The sequence below is a fragment of the Leptosomus discolor genome, chromosome 1 (assembly GCF_034619465.1).
Source record: "Leptosomus discolor isolate bLepDis1 chromosome 1, bLepDis1.hap2, whole genome shotgun sequence".
Classification (NCBI taxonomy): domain Eukaryota; kingdom Metazoa; phylum Chordata; class Aves; order Leptosomiformes; family Leptosomidae; genus Leptosomus; species Leptosomus discolor.
In genome coordinates this window covers 150350753-150369171 of record NC_141391.1, presented here as the reverse complement: position 1 = coordinate 150369171, position 18419 = coordinate 150350753, and the positions used below count along the sequence as shown (strand labels likewise).

The window sequence follows — 18419 nt, the reverse complement described above, 5'->3', positions numbered from 1 at the left end:
TCCCACTGAAGACAGTGAGAGCTACTGAATAGCTCAGGAAATGTTGGTGGGTGCTTTGGTACAGAGTGTGTAATTTTGTCCATAATGCAGGTTAGAAGTTTAGCAGCTCTTGCCTCCAAAGGTCTGGACCAGCAGTTGGGAATACTTTGCTGTCCGCGTGCCCTCAGTTCAAAACCCCTGATGAACAGTAGCATGATATCATCACAGCATTTCTCTGCAAGTCAGGAGAAGAGAACTAGAAATGAGCTGTGGGGCCAGCACCAGTGGTCTCTGCATGCTGTTGAAGAAGAATCAAAGCACTGCCGATCCTCAGACCACTTGTCTTTCCCCAAGCTGAGTCTGGCTTTGTACCTCGTGCTTTCCTGGTACTGTCTTGTTTGGACTTTTCATGCCTCCTTGTCAGCTTCTGATGACTCCTAAGGAATATAATCTTCATGTAGGTTTCCATTAGACAAAACTAGTCTAGGGATTATGTTTACCATAGGGTGCTTGTAGTGTTTTATCAGTGGCTTGGGAATTCTGACAGTGTGTGACAAGTGAAGAAAAAAAAAAAGGAAAAAAAAAAAAAGCGCGCCTTCAAGTGTGAGGAAGAAAAACAGAAAAACCAAGAAGAATTTAAGCAATTAATTCGTAAACCAGTTCCTTAGTTAAGCTCTGCAGTCCTCCATGTTGTCTGGTATCCACACCAAGGGTCTCTGGAGACAGCAGATATAACTATATAGTTGGTATAACTGAGAGGAGACCTACAAGTGCCCCGACAGAAAAATCTGGATGTGAATTCTTTCTTTCCATGCCCTGGGAGTCTGTTTCTTGTTGTGCTTTGGTTTAGCTTTTCTTTCTTCCTTCTCGTTTCCTCGTATCATTTTTGTTTATCATTCTCTGGCCCTTCTAACATCAACATTCCAAATTAATATAGCACAATGTAAATATCATGTGCAACTCTATTACCTAATAAACAAGTGTACATGTTAAATATTAGAACATGATTAAGTAATTCTGAACACATCCTGTGTCCTAGATCCTGCATGACTCATATGTCATGGCAGTTAATAACCAATCAGCTATAATTGAGTAAAGCAGGAAAAAAGGATAATACCAAAAAGGAGGGGGCTTGGTTGGTTGTTGGGTTTTTTTAAAAATAGTACAGGGATTCTTTTCCATTAATAAAAGGAAATAGATTTTTTTGTCACCTCCATTTAAAGGTCTGGGAATGCTTTGCGTTCCTTGCAGGCAGATTGGGAGTATACAGAGGGATTAAGCAACTCTCCGCAGGAATGTAGGCATGCTGGGCAGAGATACAGCTTTTAAATGAGGCAAAGCCACTTAAGAGCTCAGGGTACAAAGTAAAGAAAGCCTCACCAGTCAAAAAAGTACAGAACATGGGAGTTTCTCTAATCAAGGTACACTGTATTCATCTAGCAGAAGTTAGTCAAAACAGAATGACACTTCTAACTCATGAGGGAAAAGCCGTTGGGATGTTAATACCACACCTTATTAAATTGTTCTGAAAAGAAAGTTTCCTAAGGAGACTTGGGGGTTTGGGTTACAGAGCAGTACAGATGACGTGGTATGTTTTTAGGTCTTGCTCAGAGGTGAAAAAACTCCACTTCTAGATATAAAAGCAAAATGTAACCATTAAAATATATCAATGCTAATAGGCTTGTATCTGAGACAACAGTTTCTTTTTGGTTCCTGACTGGGCTGAATTTCAAATAATGAAAATCAGAAATTGATAGTACCTGTTACTGTTGGGTTCTTTTTTCCTAAACACCAGCATATTCTTAAACAGTTAAGAATAACTGCTAAAACTGCTATATCCCTCTAAAAAATTACTGCCTGGTAAAACACAGCCACATAAAGATTATTTTAGAAAGCTGTAAAACTCCCCTTGGGAGAGCGCAAAGTAGGAGCCCTGGTGAGGGAGGCGCATTGTGGGCACAGCTGGGGCTGGAACAATGCCACGTCCCTCTTTCTGGGGACCCACCAGTCTCTAATAACTATCACTGGTTATTAGAGGCCCTGGTTTCCTTCCTTGTGAAGGCCTTCCTTGCTCACGCTGCAACGCCCCAGAGCGGCAGCCTTACGAGAAGCTTACCAGTACAGATTTGTTAAGGAGCGTGGTGAGTTTAAGTTAGGGAAGAATGCTTACTGTCCACAGAAAGCAGATATTATCTGCTTTTTATTTATGACCTGCTCAGAATGTGATCTTGGATCTCCATTTTCATCCATCTACCAACAGCATGAATTCTTCTGATTGCTTTTGAGGGAGGAGTGCCATGGCCTTAGCAGTGAGCTATAAGGTGCCTATTTTACAAAAGGGACCTAGAGATGTATGTCGTCTTGTGCACTCAGTAGGTGCACCACCTTTTTATATAATGGTATTTGCTCTGCTTTTTAAAGAGCAGAGGCCCGCTGCATTCCTTTGTCACGGTCCTGGAGCGTGCATCCTGTCAGATACTTAGTCAAGCTGAATCACAATTTTGCAAGGGATGTTTTGGTTTTGCAGAGAGGAAAAACGTAGCAACAGGTAGGAGGAGCAGCAGGTTGATGTACAGGGTCTACCTCAACTTCATTAGGACCCTGGCAACTGATCCAAGTCAGGATTTATAAACAGACCAGCAGAACTTTATTGTGCAGACAAGTATTACAGCTCCCTCTCTGGTCAGCGTAAATGCAGCCTTTCTCTACTGCGAGGCAGACTGCAGCCTTATGCTCCCGTCAGCAGTCAACTGTGGATTAAATACCAGTGAGGTTCTAGCAAAGTAAACTACGTACCATCTGCAATACAATAAATTCATTATGCGATGATATATTATATCCTCCCTGCTTTTAACCAATGTGCAACAAAAGGCTGCTAGACTGTTTTTGATAGGTTTTTGTTCAGGCGTAATTTGCTGGTTAAGAGATAATTTCAGCGCTTCTAGTCCCCATCGGTGCTGCGGCTGCATTTGCGATGTCTTGGTATCGTTTTGATGTTACAATGCAAATGTCACCAAATAATATGTGTGTTGCTATAGCACTATATATCAGAATAGTTTACAGAAGTGACCCCAAAAATACCCTTCTCAGATAATGAAGTTTCTTTGGCACCTCATGAACATTGTGTGATACATACATCTCATCGACAGCATGGAATAGCAAAGTATCCCCCTAGGATTCCACCATCCCACTCCCAATTTTGTCGTAAGGTGGTAATCAGGTAGGTCCAGTTTCCAAACTTATCCTTCAGTTTTGAACTTCTTGTGTTTTGGAAATGGAGACCCAGTCACCTGTATTTTCAGCTGAACCTCTGGAAAACCTTGTATACAAGGAGAAGAAAAGTGGAGTGCAAAGCAAAGCAACAAAAAAAAGACAAGAGGATGGAAACATGGCAGAAACAGGAGGCAGGAGGTGGAGTGGAAGCAACGGAGTGGGACAAAGAGGTGCAGAGACAGCAACATCTCAGTTTTTATCCACCAGGAATTAATCAAAGATTTCTAAACATTTAGACAAGGTCTTTTCATGCTTGTCAGAGGTTCGTCTTCTCTAAATTGCTATTAGCTCGTTAGCTGGTTAAGTCAGCCAAGTCAGTGTGCCAAGTTCCTATCCCTAGAGGCATCATCGCTCCAATTAGTCAACAAACCACTTGGTGTCTCAGAAAAAAGAAAATAGTCAGGCTGTCATTGTCCTAAAATGGGTACTTAGAAACTGGAAGACCTCAAATCTTCAAATATCTTTAGCCTATGTATTTCTCAATTTTCCCAATTGCGAAATGGAGACAGTTTCTCTTTTGCCTGTTTGGTATGGTTTACATTTTAACTCATTCAATACTGTCTGTGAAGTCTCTTGCAACTCTTGGGTGAAGGAGACTGTATGTATTCAAGCTAGTGGTATTGCTGCTGTGAAGACTTCTCTGATCTATGGAAATCAGTAGGCTCAGTGGCCTAAGCCAAATTCTCAACAAATGCCGACTCTTTCTCTGATGCTTGTAACAAGGAAACTCCAGCATTCCTCTAGAGACATAAGGAGTTCAGCAATCCACTAATCCCCAAATTTCTCTAAGTCCAGGATTAATTAAAAATATGCTCAGCAAAGCTCACAGATTTCTGCTACAGAGGCTCTGTGGACCCAAAGCAAAAGAGATCAAAAGAAGAATAAACATTCGCAAGGTCATGTTCCCAAGTGCCCTTCAGAGGCAGATCCACTGAGGAAGAGAAACTTCTGCCCTAAATATCACTGGCCCAGATGAGAATTGGTCAGAAAGATAATGCTTGAGAGTCTTCTCAGAGAGAGGAAAATCCCTCTGCTTAACTCAGCCTCTACAACATAATCTTAGAAAACTCTGAAACTATACCATAAACCAGAAAAATTTATTCCACTCCAGTGTGATCGCAGTGACATTTCTAAACTGATCAGCCCTGGGGAGAAGCCTGAATTCTGTTTCCCCCCAAGAGAGCTATTGAGCTCCTTTTTCAAATGATGGCTTACGGAGGCATTCCTTGAAATCCCAAGTGACTAACAGATTTATTGCATAGATCTGCTTTAGCTGCATGGGTGTTAAAGATGCTTTGAAAGGCTATTTGCTCATGAATACAGAAGGACTGTCCTCTAGTGTCTTTCTGTCCAAAATCAACGGACAGCTGCCTCCCTGATGTGACAAATCTGGCTGGATCTTGTGGCCATGGACATCTGTTAGAGCCTCAGGAATATAAAAGCTGGGGCTAGAAAGTACCCTGGGAGGCCGTTTTGTCATTTTGCCCCACAGGAGGATTTAACCTCTAGTGATTTTAGGGTCTGTAACTTCCCAGACAGTGTGCTCTGGCACAGCTCTATCACCAATACCGGCATCTCAGGGAAAGGCTTCCTTAATGTGTGTTCTAAACTTTCTATGTGTCAGTGTAAAGCCATTACTTCCTGCCATATCCAAAGTGAATGCAGGTAAAGGGGTTAGTCACCGCCTCTCTGCAGCAGTCTATAGCTTTGGCTTGTTTTGCCTTCTCTATGCTCAACATCCTCACAACAGGCTTTCCTCTCAGGTTGTTTTTCTATGCTTCAGATCGTTGTTGCTCTACCCTGATTCCTCTCCAGTCCATCCATGTATTCCTTCATTCACAGAATTTCAGCAGAACATTCACCCCTGCTGTGTGTAGGAGAAGGATTTTTTCTTGTGTTGTGGTTTTGTACGTTTGTTTACACATCCCAGTGTTTTGTTTGCCTTTTTTTGTTTTGCAATAGCATGACATTGAGTCATATTCAGCCTGTGATTGACTATAGCCCCTGGAGCCTTTTCTGAAGATTTAAAGCGTAAGGTGATGAGACAAACTTATCCCTGGCAATCTCATCCTTTCAGTCAGCTCTAGAAGACTTGTGTGATAATTTAACCCTACTAGTTTCACATCTGGCAAGTTATACAAGAGATTTCACTGTCATCTCCTTTTTCTGCGTAGCAGCCCAACGAAACATAATATGGTACAGCGAATCTAATGGCCTCAGTTCTTGGTAATTGAACTTTTCATGAAGGGAATGATTGCAGAAAGGAAGCTAATTAAAATTAAAGAATTTCTCTTAATTATTTTATTTTATGGCCTTTGCCATAGGCAAGTGGATTCATAGTCCTCCTTGCTTATTTTTTTCATCTCCTTGTGAAAACAAATGGAGTTTGAAATAAAGCAGAGACATCATAGGAGAGTGAAACAGAGGACGTGCAGGTGACAGACATGGCTGGAAGATAAGTTGTGGAAAGTAGCTTGTGTAGCCATGCTTAGGGGCGTGAGACAAGTCCTTGTGACATGCTATCTTACTAACATTTTTCTACATCTTCATGAATCCTGATGGATCCTATAAGGAGGGAATGGTTATGAGAGAAAAATATTACTTTGGAAAACTTCAGTATAGACTGATTGACTAAAATGAGAAGATTTCAGCAAAACATAAAAGTGTTTGCAAAAATTTAATCACAAGCTCCTTTTCTATATGTAAAATATTCTGTGAAAAAAGTTTAGGTTGCTGTGTTTGTTCTTGTACTTTTAAGGGGTTAGAACAAACTGTGGACTGAGCAATGCTTATTACTTAGGAAACTTGTTCTCCTTCTAGCTACGTGTTACTAATGGTACCAAAGATAGTCAAAACAGAATGAAAGGGTGCTATCAAAATTAATTTTTCGCCATTTCTGTGTTTGTTCCTTTTTACACCCTCCTTGCTGTTCTGTATGTAATAGCAGCTTATTCTATTTAATTATAGTTTTTAATCAGTTCCACCACTGAGCTCAAACATTAGCAAACACTGCCTTAGCACAGTTTGTAGACAGTTGAAAGAAAACACTAAAATCCCCCAAGTGTGTGCAATTTGATTTAGTGTAACTATAGGAGAATATTTCTGGTATTACTAGGCCAAAGCTTACTATAATTACTCAGCTTTTACTCAGTTCTTGCTCGTGCAGACCTTCTCAAATAGTGGAAGTCATGTCCAAATAAGGACTTCATTTAAAATATGTTTCATGAGAGATTTTTTGTTTGCAAAATCCATATTTTTATTATTTTTACCCTTTTTTTTTTTTCCAGTGAATCTAAGCTTATACAGTACATTTTAAAAGCTTTACCTGAAATACCATACCATTCGTTTAGGGTATTACTTTTTGCAGTTTTAAATACATAGTTTAATTTAGTGTTTCTGAATTTAATGTGGTAACCTTCAATTGAAAACAGTAATCATTGCATATTTGTCTGGGAGGTAACAATATGATAGGAGAATAACTGTCTTAAAACAGCATCCAGAAGTTCATCCAGCTCCTGCCACTTTTGCACCAGCAGCAATGAGCCCAACTTTGCTATGTGTGACCTAAAATGTACAGAAAGCAGAGTGGGGGAATAGAGGGGTAAAAAGCCAGAAAATGTCGTGGGATGACACTATGCAGAGTCTGTGAGGCTATGAGGAGTATGTATACTTAGGACAAGAAAACACTTATTCCCCACCAAAGTTCAAGTACAGGCATCGGCTGTCTTCTATTTCTGTGGTGTGAGCTGGGACCCAGCCAGCAGCAAAGTAAAAGTGTTGGGTTTAGGGTATTACAGATCAGTCAGAACAACTAGTCAGGATGAAAAACTTGGAAGACATCCAGTACAGCAGGCTATAACGTTAATAGCATTAAAAATAATTTTCAAGCAGATCGATATGAATTCTGTTTGCTTAGAGCCTGAGGGTGATTGAAGAGAGAGGAGGCCTTGGGAAAAGAGTAAGTGAAAACACAAAGTGTGTAACATCTTATTTTCATCAAGTGAACACAAAATCTTTGAAATCCAAGCCCATTTGGCAAAACGCTTGCCAGCCCCAAGCGGTAGTCTGTCTGACGTAGAGGAAATCTGGCTGAGTTCTTGGAGATCATTTCACCGGGAGTGACCTCCCCAGTGATGGGCGTCATAAGGATTTGACTGTAACTGATGAAAGGGAACTCTGGTTGCGGGTGGGATTTAGACTCTTTCAGACAGGCCAGCTGAAACCTAATTTTCCCATTAGACAGAGATCCTGCGGCTTGCAATACTTGCAGGAGATAAAGCCACCCCTGAAGCTAAGGAATGTAGGGAGACAATGTCCTTTTGCAAAGCTAATAAAGCTGAGTTTAATTAAAGAACATTATAGGTTATTAATAACATTCTTGACCTTTCACTGTCTAGTGTCTATTTTTTTTCTTAGTTTTTATCTTAAGTTTACCTACAGGAGAATAAATCTTGTCTTAAGGGTTTATCATAGTAAGAGAAAACACAGGTATATTGTCTGCCTCTCCTGGCATGAAAACTAGTAGCTCACTATAGTTCTTTATCGACTTTTCACTTGCAAAAAGTGGTGTGGGTACAATGTTTCATTCCTTATTAATACCTGAGCTTCATTAGAAATCCTTTTTCCTTGTTTTTAATTAATTAAATGCATTAACCCATTTCAGAGCTATTTCTCTTCTTTCCCTTTTCCCTCTTGCTGGTTTGCCAGTAAGGCTGCTGTAAATCTAGCCGCTGTCTAGGAAGTTCCAATATTTCAAAACGTGGTGTTGTTAAATATTAGATTGAAAAGTTTGAAGTAATCCATATGGGATATTCCCCCTCTCTACTGTCTCTAAAGGAAAATTCTCAGAGATTTTCAGTGCAGAAATAACAGAGAATTATGTTTAAACATTTTTATTGAACTAAAATGTTTTAACATTCCCAGATCCATGTGTTTGGCTTGCTTGAAGCAAATCCAAATATTTTGTTATGACGTGATATTGCATTACTCTGCACCCACCCAAGCGCCGCTGTGGGCTTTGTGAGGGTGATCTACTGTCCTGCAGGCTGAGGTTACATCAATTTGACACCTAGCCCCAGCCTAGCTGAGTTGAAGGTGGTGATGTTTGGCAAGATTATTAGTTTACCCCTTTACTCCTCTAATATGCTCACATATGAGGATGAAAAGTATGCTTGTCTTACAAGAAATGAAAATACATGCCCCAGTCTGACCAGAGAGGGGGTGGGCAAGAATTCAAATTCCATTGTCCAGCTTCTTGTCCCTGGGTCTGTTTCAACATCAGCTGCTACAGTGGGGGTCAGCAGAGCGGCTGGCAGGATTCAACCGAGGGACAGAAGAATTGGCAAAGAATATCAGTTGTTTGGGGTTGTTGTTTTTTTTTTGGTTAGCCTGAATTAGCAAAACCTGGTAAAAAATAAAGCACTTCTTTCACTACTTCTTGCCCGGAAGAAATCTTGCTGCTCTGCAGAGCTGCAGCCTTGTGAGCTTTATCTGTTTAAAACAAAATCCATTTCTATTCTCTGGGTACCGGACAGGTCACAGTCATGTTTTTAACTACCAATTAGACTTCCATTAAGGAAATAAAATGAGTGTTATGTGCTGGTTGTCAAAGGTCCTTATAGCTGCCTTATTTCCTGTGCCCTGTCCGTTCAAGCAGCAAGCAGACGAACAGAAACTTACTCAGGGGTAGTAAACAAAAACGGAAAACCTTTGCCCCACAAAAGGAAAGATAGAGGCTGAGATGGAGAAGCTGCAAGGACTTTTCATTTTTCATTCTCTTCAGTTGTGTTTTTCCTGTCTGCCATGAGCAGTGTGAACAGAATGTTAAATATGCCCTTAAGTTACTCATGGAAAGAAAAGGTCACACACACACGTACATACTCCATCTCTCTCTCTTTCTCTCATGCATGTGTGTGTATTGTGCATTTGTATGAACATGTACAGAGGGACCCCAACCCTAGAACATTGAACTGTGGAACCAATTTATTTGCTTAGAAAAGTCAAGAGGGAGAGGTTATAAATAGTCATAAATTCAATTTATTTAGAAAGCATTCCCTGTCAGGCGTCACTGCACTGCACAAACAATTATAAAAGAATTGTGGTAGATTAAAAACATAAATAAGAGCATCATAAAATGCACAAGAATGATCAGATTAAAAAACATTTGACAGAAATGTTAAAAGTGGGATTTGATGAGCCTTTCTGGGTGGTCAGTCAGAGAAAAGTCTGTGCTCAGAGGCCTGTTAAAACGAAGATTCTGGGCCAGATTTCTGCAGGGGGTCTCTTGTGGCTCTCTACTTCTTAGCTCAGTAGTAGAGAGTAATTCACAGAGGGTCTAAATTGTGCTGGATGTGGCTATGGTTTCTTGAGGAACCCATGTTTGCTGACATCTGATCCTATGCTATCTGCCAAAATACTTCTTTCTTTGGCTGTTCTCATCTTTCCCCTGATAGCCCTTTTCTCTTCTGAAAATATGGCCTGTGTCAAGGGTTTGCACAAGAGAAGCAATGCGAGTCATTCTGTCAGCTCAGTACGTGGTGGTGCCCCCCTCAAATTGGGGTTCCCCCCACAAGGCAATTTAAGGAAAGTTTGTGATTCTTTAGTGTTACCCAAGAAGTTATAAAGAGGATGAAGAGAAATGGGGAAGTCACTCTGTAGACAATTACTGACTTACTAGTGATAATACTTTCCATGTTAAATCTAGTAGCAAAATTCTCCCAGATTTAGACTGTATTTTAGTCTAGCCTGGCATGTTCTAGAATTACTCAAAGCCTTGTAGGATCAGATCATTTTTATAAATAAAAGAAAACGAAAAGAAAGCTTTCTGAGAGAAAAGGTGCTTCATTAAATTAAGGATATGGAATGCAACTCCTTCACACGCCTTATCCATGAGGGGATTGTAAACACTCTTGGCCCAAAGAAAGTCTCGTCATGGGTATATTTCTAAAGGAATTCACTATCCACATGTTGAGCTCTGTTGGAAATTCAGTCCTTCATTTGGGGGCCCAGTTTTCAGTGATCTCTTAGAAAAGGTGAGTGAATATGAACACGAATGTTGCTCAGTGTGTCTGTCCATATGACGATAGTCTAATCTTACAAGGCAGACAAACTACGGTTGTCATAAAGTTGATTCCAAGCAGTTAAAATATCATCAGCTCCTGAAATCATGTGATTGACCTGAAATTAATAAATCTTGTGGGGACAGGGTTACTTCTTTTCAGCAGTCAGACACTTGGGATTTACCTTTGTTAAACTTTTTTCCTACTACCAGGAAGTTTAGAGACTCACTGAAAAATAATGTACCGAAAGGTCTGATTGTCTAATGATGATCAAATCAAAACGATACAGTGAGAACTCTGGACTTGTGACTTTAGGAACCAGCCTACGGACGGTGCAAAACAATACAATCATTAGAACAGTTATTGCTGAGGTCATGTAGTTTGTTTCCAAAAGCAATTATGCTTGTGTATCCTGCTTAGATGATGTGCTGTAAAGAAGAAACCTTTTAGAAACTGTCCTAACGAGTCAATATTTAATTAGGTATTTTTTTTAGAATTCTTCCTAAAGCAGGATATATATTTACTCTTCTGTTGGCAACAAAATGCTCAGTATTTAACACGTTTTTGAGCAGGGTTAGGTTATGCTAGAGAGGACTGTTTTTTAATATTAATAAATAATATTAATAAAATGGAGCACTGAAATGTTTTATGGTTGATAGACTTGTATATCTCATTGCATGCATGATCGAGTTCAAACACCTGAGCATGGTGAGTAGCCAATATCTAACTTATTTGAGTCGTTTTGGGAGCTGGATGAGACATGACATACCTTGTGATGATCTATTAGATATAGCTGTCATACTGGGGCTGCTCTGATTTAAATGGATGCTTCTGGTACCCTGTCCTTAATCAGCGATTGGTAGAGACAATTGACTGTGGTGTTTCAAATGGCTATGTTAACCTTGGGAGAAGACACTGGACTGCCTCACTGCCTGTGAAACTACATAAAGGAAACTAGTAAATGCTTTCTTCTAGGGGTGAATTTAATTCCTAGGCATGATAACAACACAACACCTATCCAGCTTTTAATTTCTATCCAGAGATGCTAAATGAGGTGCTCTCAGTCATAAACCTTATGCTGACTTCCTTAACGTTGCTTCCTCCTGGAAGGGTAATCTCTTATTGGTCTGATCAGAATGCAAAGTGACAGTTCGTTTCAATGTAATCAGAGTAGTGGACCAAATGCCTCTTCAGAGCTGTTCAGACTGCAATGTTTGCACATAGCCTGTCTGGATGGCTTCAATTCTTGGTCGCTCCAGAGGAAAACCAAGGCCATAAGGAACATATTCTCTGGATTTAGTCCAGATATAGGCAGGATCCTATTGTTCTATTTCAGTCCAAAAAAGAAGAAATCTTGAGCAACAACACCCAAGAGATTTCTGCTACTAGTAGCTAAAGACCATAAAGAAAAATCTTATCTAGGTTAGATATTATCTAATTGGCACCATAGTCCAAATTTTGAGTCCGAATGGATGCATAATCCTTTATCTGAATCCAGAAAGGTGCATCCTTGACCATCTCTGTTTTGAAGAAGCAGGCATCCCACTGGGAAGCATTGATGTGCCACAGAAAGGAAATAGTGGGTTGTTAGATAATTCTGAAGACTACAGGTGCATTTAGAATGTTAAAATATGCATACAGAGTCGCAGAAAAACCATAGGTTGCAAGGGAGTCCTGTGGGTTGTTTAGTCCAAATTCCAACTCAAAGCAGGGCTGTCTTCAAAATTCAATCGAGTTGCTCAGAATCTTCTCTAGTATGAATAATACTCTTCTCACCTTGTGGCCCAAATGATATTAGCATGTAAACCCTATCTGAAATTGAGGATTCCCAATTATTCTATGGAGCCTGTTTCTCCACCTAATGTTAGTAAAAACTGTGAGTGAAATGGTGGTAGATCAGAACAGTAGTTGCATTCATCACTGGAAATTTGATTTGAGTGAATAAGGAACATATGGTTCACTGAAAGGGAAAGTGTGTTTGTACAAGGTACCTAGTACAAGGGGTTGACTCCCTTGTACCTTGGTATTGTATTACAGTTGGACTCTGACACAAAACATAGTTCCACTGAACCCATAAATAAATTTAAATTGATCCTTGCCAAAGTGATGCAAGAAAAATCAGGAGCTTAGACTAGATCCCACAAGAGAGCTGTGCATATAGTATTCGTTGATTTGCCAAGGAACTCTTGAATGTGGAGCATGTGTATAAGATCTGTAATTATTCAAAACTATTAATGTCCTCTCTTCTATTCATTTCAGTGGAAGTTCTTTAAATGCATCGTGGGCATGTTATGAATTATCATAACGTACTGAAGCCTGACTTGCACTACATTCCTGTTTCATAATCGCTCTTTTTGGATTAGGGAGAATTCTGTCTTTATCTGGTTTATTCTCCTAACGTTGAACACCTTTAAAGTAGCTGCATGTAAGAGTGTTAGTTAAAAGGTGGTATTTCTGTAGTGCTTGCTGTGAATTTAATTCTGTTCATTGTGAAGCCTGACATTATATAGATGCTGCCTTTGGTTGGAGCGGAGAGAAGGCAATGCTGATCATATTTGGAAATCTAAGAAGCTGGTCTAACTTCTGCTTGCCAACACAGCTGGTTATGTTTAGTTGAATGTTAGTCACCCACTTCCTTCTTTGGGCTTATTTTATCCTTGTCAGGTAAAATCAGATAGTGTTCTTTTGCTCAATTTTGGAGAATATTCTTTTGGGGGAACAGGTAGAAGAAGGGATGCTGTGTTTTGGTAACAACAAGAGGAGTTATGCTCAGCAGTATTCTTATAGTTTCTTTCTATTTGTCAAATAAATGGATACAAACACTTGTTTCTGCAATGGCAGTAATCTTAAGGAGAAAGAAAGAAAAAAATCCAATCCTTTAAGATTTATTCCCTCATGTGCTTGTGTATGATTTTCACATATACTTAGCTGAAAAAAATCTACTGAGTAACTGAGAACATTCAGAAGTAACTCATTGTCAACACACCTGTCTTAGTATCTGCTTTATTGAATTGATCCTTTAATTGCACACATGTGTCTCTTCCTCACCGAAGGTCAAAGTTATTAATGCTAACGGTAGCCTCCAGGTCAGCATATTCATACAGTGAGGATATTCGTATCTTGGATGTGATGATAACTTGTAATCCGAAAACATAGAACCTTTTTTCATAAAGTCTCTGAGCCATCTTTCCCAGCACTGCAGTTTAGTCTCCTTACTGCCCATCAGAAAAGATTGTCTTCCCTACTAGGAAAAAGCCCGAGTGCTTCCACTCTGACTTGTATCTTTCAGGGCTTATTGATGCAATTAATGCCAAAACATCCTATATGACAGAGGCCCTTAAAATACTGCTGTTTTCCTTGGACTACGGAGTATTTGCTTTACTGAAGGAATATATTCTCTTACGTTTAAGGAAGCACTAGGGAATAATAATGCAGACATGATGTAACGTGGTCTGAGGTCAAACATACAGCTTCGTGAAGGTTCTGATTGTGCAGGGCTTGCTGCGCCTTACTTCAGATACATGAGCGCTGGTTTTTGAAACGTGGTTTGTAACAAGCTGAGCAGAGTGCAACCAGAGAGAGACAGCAAAGTCTGAGAAAAACTTAGTGACTGAATTTTAGATTATCAGCTCTTTAGACTGGAGCATATGAGATGCAAGGACTTGACTGTGGTTTGAGCCTTGAGTAATTCTTACAAAGAAAAAGTTATGACCTCGTAGTGCTGCTGGGCGGATGGGGTTTGGAGAGCTAGGATCAAGACACAGTGAATCATTCTGAGGACCATTTCTCAGAAACAGCAATCCTCTCCTTACAGGAGAAAAGCTTCATGGCACCCTACAGTAATTTCCTTGGATTTCCTGTTTTCAGATTCCTTTTATGAACCAAGTTTAAAAATTATAAACAAAAACAAACCTATGACGTCTTCAGAAGGCACATGGGATTAGAGGATTTTTGTATTTAATACAGTAATCCTCTTTTGGAAATATATCTTAGAGCCTTAACAGTAAGTTAGTGTTTGCTTCTTTGTTAAGAGTGAGCTGATGTACAGTTTGTTTCTTGGCAAAGTTAGCACTGTTGAATCTATCAGCTAGGGTAGCTAATGCTCATGTCCTATATCTATAAAAAACAAAACAAACTCAAAAAAAAAGAACAGTGGTAAAGTGAGTTCTGGAACATCTCTGTATGCTCCAGAGACTGGCCAGTTTCCTAAAACTTAGCCCTTGCTTTTCTTCTACTCATACATTGTTGAGTGTTTTTCTCTGGTTCTCAAAACTGTTTCATCACTATTGCCCAAGGAGGAAGCTCCTGCTTTGTAATTCTGCAACCTGCAATATGCTTCATGAGTCTCAGCCACATCAGCATAGTTCCTATTTCTAAGACATGAGTAAAAAATACTGTTCCCTCTTTCTTACAGCTCCAAAGTTCCCTCTCTTTTGATGCCGTGATTTGGATTTGTGATTCAAGGGGCAATGCTGTTGCTACCTCCTTTCCCTCCCACAAAGGTAGTGGGCAGCTCCCCCTCTCCCTCTCTCAAAGACAAATGCCAACATTTGCTTAGCTTGGTTTCTTTTAAAATGGCACCACATTGGCTTCTCAGAGGAGTGGGGGCTATGGATACTTTGCAGCCCTATGTCCCTTGGGAGTTTGAAATACTGAGGCTCAGTCTGCCTAACTTGTGAGAGCAAAGCTTCAAATAAGCAGCCAGAAGTGTAGATGCCCATTTAGCAGAGGCAAACTAATCCTTCTGCAGCTGCTGAGGGCAACAGGTCCTTCCCTCATTTCTAGCCTGAGGCAGAGGGTGGCTGAGTCAGGTCTGTGAGTTCGCCAGGCAAGGTGGCATCAGAACTGGGACTGCAACTCAGGTTCCTGGGAATCCAGTTATGCTACGTCATTACTGAGTTATGCTGTGCTCATAAAGGCTCTTGAATTTTATAGTATATGGAGAAAAGGGAACCCAAATTAATTAGTAGGCTCTTCATATTCTTCTTGCGTCTAAGCAAAAGTAGCTTCCTGAAATGGTCTTGGAGTAGCTGCACTGTCTAATCTCGGCAGTATTTTTCCTTCAGTTTTAGATCGTGAAATCATTAATTTAAGTGCAGAGAATCATAAAATCTCTCTTCTCTGCTCAGTATTCTGTATCTTATGTTCATTGCAGAGGCTTTTATAGAATTTTATTTTTTATGCATCTTTCCACCTTAACCAAAGCATTGTAAAGAATTTATTCACACAACTTGTAGTTGTATATGGATATATGCATATATTTATATATAGGTATATGTATGAGTGTGTGTAATATATTTCGGCATATTATCACCTCAATAATATGGCTCAACAAACAGCATTATTACAATAACGAAACAGGTGTCTGTAGTCCCATAAGCATCTTTAGAGGCAAAAAAGTATAAGGCTCCTAAACCCAACCAAATGGAACCTGTTGTTGTTGAAATAGTGTCTGCTCTGTGCAGTATTAAATATTTTGGAAAAAAAAAGTTGTTCCAGAATTTTCTCAAGTATTTGCTTTCTTGGGCTTTTGACTGCATTAGTACAGGTATTTCAATGAAATTCATGGAGTGTAAAGGCTCGTCTGGCTAGGCACACCTACACAGCACTGCGGCCACAGAAGAAGCACAAAGCCAGACAGAGCTAGCAGCAGCAGCATTTGTCCTACGGTGCCTGGAGGTCAGGGACAGTGTTGTTAAATCACTGAGCATGGGATCAGGTTTAGGCCTTCCTCTTCAATTGTTCTGCCAATCTGCTTCAAATTGGACCTGGAGTTTATTCAATAAGAGGTTAGGCTCCTCGGTATCCCCTTGATATCAGTCTAGGCTGTGACTGCCAAGAGAGGTTTTAGGGGAAGGCTGTTTTTTATGGCCTACAGCATTTCTTCATGAGCCCTTGTCTCTTTTTACAGAGTGAGATGATGGATGAATTGAGTGAACAGGGCAACCTCAAAGGCAGTCTGAATGACACAGTGGTCTTGGACCTACTGTGGTCCTTTTTACAGGAGGGGAAGAGAACTTGCCCACAACTGTGGAGAGCCCTTGGCTGAAACAGGGAGCGAGACCCATTAACAGTCTGGGTTGTAGCAAGAGAAATCTGTTTCCATCCTAAAAGGTGTTAATTTATCCCTAGTGAGACTACATCCATCCCAGGCCCAACACTCTACTGCCATCCTCGGTTCAGGGCTGGTTCTTCCCCTACAGAACCCATTTACATCTTCCTCCAGCCTCTACACAGTCTTTACCTTGTCCTTTCAGAGGCAGGGCATGGCCTCCCAAAAAGAGCTACCGCAGGATATCTGTGTCTGGCCTCGTGCCATGCTGATAGAGACATGTGGCAGCACAAAGGTGCAAGGCAATCAGAAAGATGCTGCATAGACTTCCCATCACACAATCATTTTGTGTTTTGTTTTTGGTTTGTTGTTTGTTGTTTTTCTCAGAGGTTTCACGACAGCTCGTCTTACTTTACAAATGTGTATATAGAGCTTGATCGTTTGGGTCTGACTATAGTTTGTACATCAATTAGTACCCGTTCAGTTGTCAGCAGCAGTGGAAGAAGAAGGTGCTGCCAGGTTAGTCCCTTCTAGGAGTGTGCAAGCCATTATCAAGCTCTTTTCTGTGGCCAAGCCCACAGCTAGAATCCCGGTTGTTAGCAATTATGTGCCAATTCCTGTGCTAAACCAAATAATGCATTTACTATTTGTAGACCGAGAACATAGTAGTCACTTGTATGCTGTTGTTTCCTTTTCTGAGTACAAGGGGAGGGAAATCTTTAGTGTGCTGACCTGTCCCCATCCAAGGGACAACTATGGACAAATTCTGTGCTGTAGGCACATTCAAAAGCTTTATGACTGGATCAGATAACTACAGAATGATACTTTTTCTATTTTAGGTATTCCCCCATACTAAGCACTGGAGAATACTGCTGGCATTGTGAAAGCACTGTCTGAGGGAAAATAGAAATATTTTAAAGCACAAACCTGTACCTGCTACTGTCAGATGGAATTTCTCAGTTGTGTAAAAATAACACGTTAATGTAAACGTGCAGATGAACTGGAAATCGCCTTTTTTGATCAATGAGTTGCTAGTGAGTTGTTAATTACCTGGAGCTGAATGGAACATGTTCAAATGGGGAACTGTCAAATGATGGAATGATTTTTTGTAATCCTGCACATTTGGTATTGCTGTATCATATGAAAGTGTCATACATGCATTCAGTTGGACAGAGGAACAGGGCAGTTGCACTTTGGAGCTGAAAAGAAAAATAAACTAGTGACCTGCCTGTTTGTCTTGCTGAGTACCCTGTAAGATATGACCAGGAATGCTTAGGCTGTTTTAATTTGTATTTATGTCAGATTTTTATTTCTTCAGTGTGAACTTTTCATAGCTTTGTAGTTTAACCTTGAAGGGGCCTAGTATCCCTTTGCTGTCATCTAGTTTTCACTTACTCATTTCCCACCCAGCTTGCCATGCAGCACTTTTGTGGTAATTATCTAATGCTGCAGTTTCCCTCGTACTTAGGTGGAGGCCCCTACCGTTTCTGCAACACTGATATTCTTGTTCCACGCTGGGGCTAAAAACCCCAGAGATGAGAGATGGTGAGCCTGTGTACAGACTCCAAAAGCTTGATTGCTTGTCCTGAATCAGACTGTACTGTCACTGGAAGACGCTTTGTTTGGATATACTTAATTGCAGCCTGCATTTCAAGGGGACATGTACGTTTCTGATGGAATGACTAAAAGCCTCTAGCATTAGTCAGCCTGATCTGTAAATCATTTATCACCAATATTCAGCATACCTATTCCCCAGCAACAGAACAGGAAATCCCAAAGAAGGCACAGTATGATGACACACGTGTCAGTCCCAGGTGGGCCCCTCTATTTCTCCCCCTCTCTCCCCACAATATTGCATCCAGCAATGTTTCCTCTCCAGAGGTAGAAAAGGATTGGTTGCAGTTCATTCTGATGGCTGACAGTATTTGGAAACGTATTCTGTAGAGAACTGAATGCTTAAATATACCTGTTGACCCTCTCCCCTCTCCTTTGCACAGGCCTGTGCAGTGGTCAGTCCCTGCCAGTGCAAGGGCAGCAAATTTCAGAGCCTAACCAAA

General features: G+C 40.4%; 1 protein-coding gene across 4 annotated transcripts in view; it reads left to right on the top strand.

Moving 5' to 3' along the window:
* The window catches only part of CACNA1C (calcium voltage-gated channel subunit alpha1 C), a 491226-nt gene that overhangs the window by 274055 nt on the left and 198752 nt on the right, over positions 1-18419 (top strand). The gene's annotated exons all lie outside the window — the stretch shown is intronic.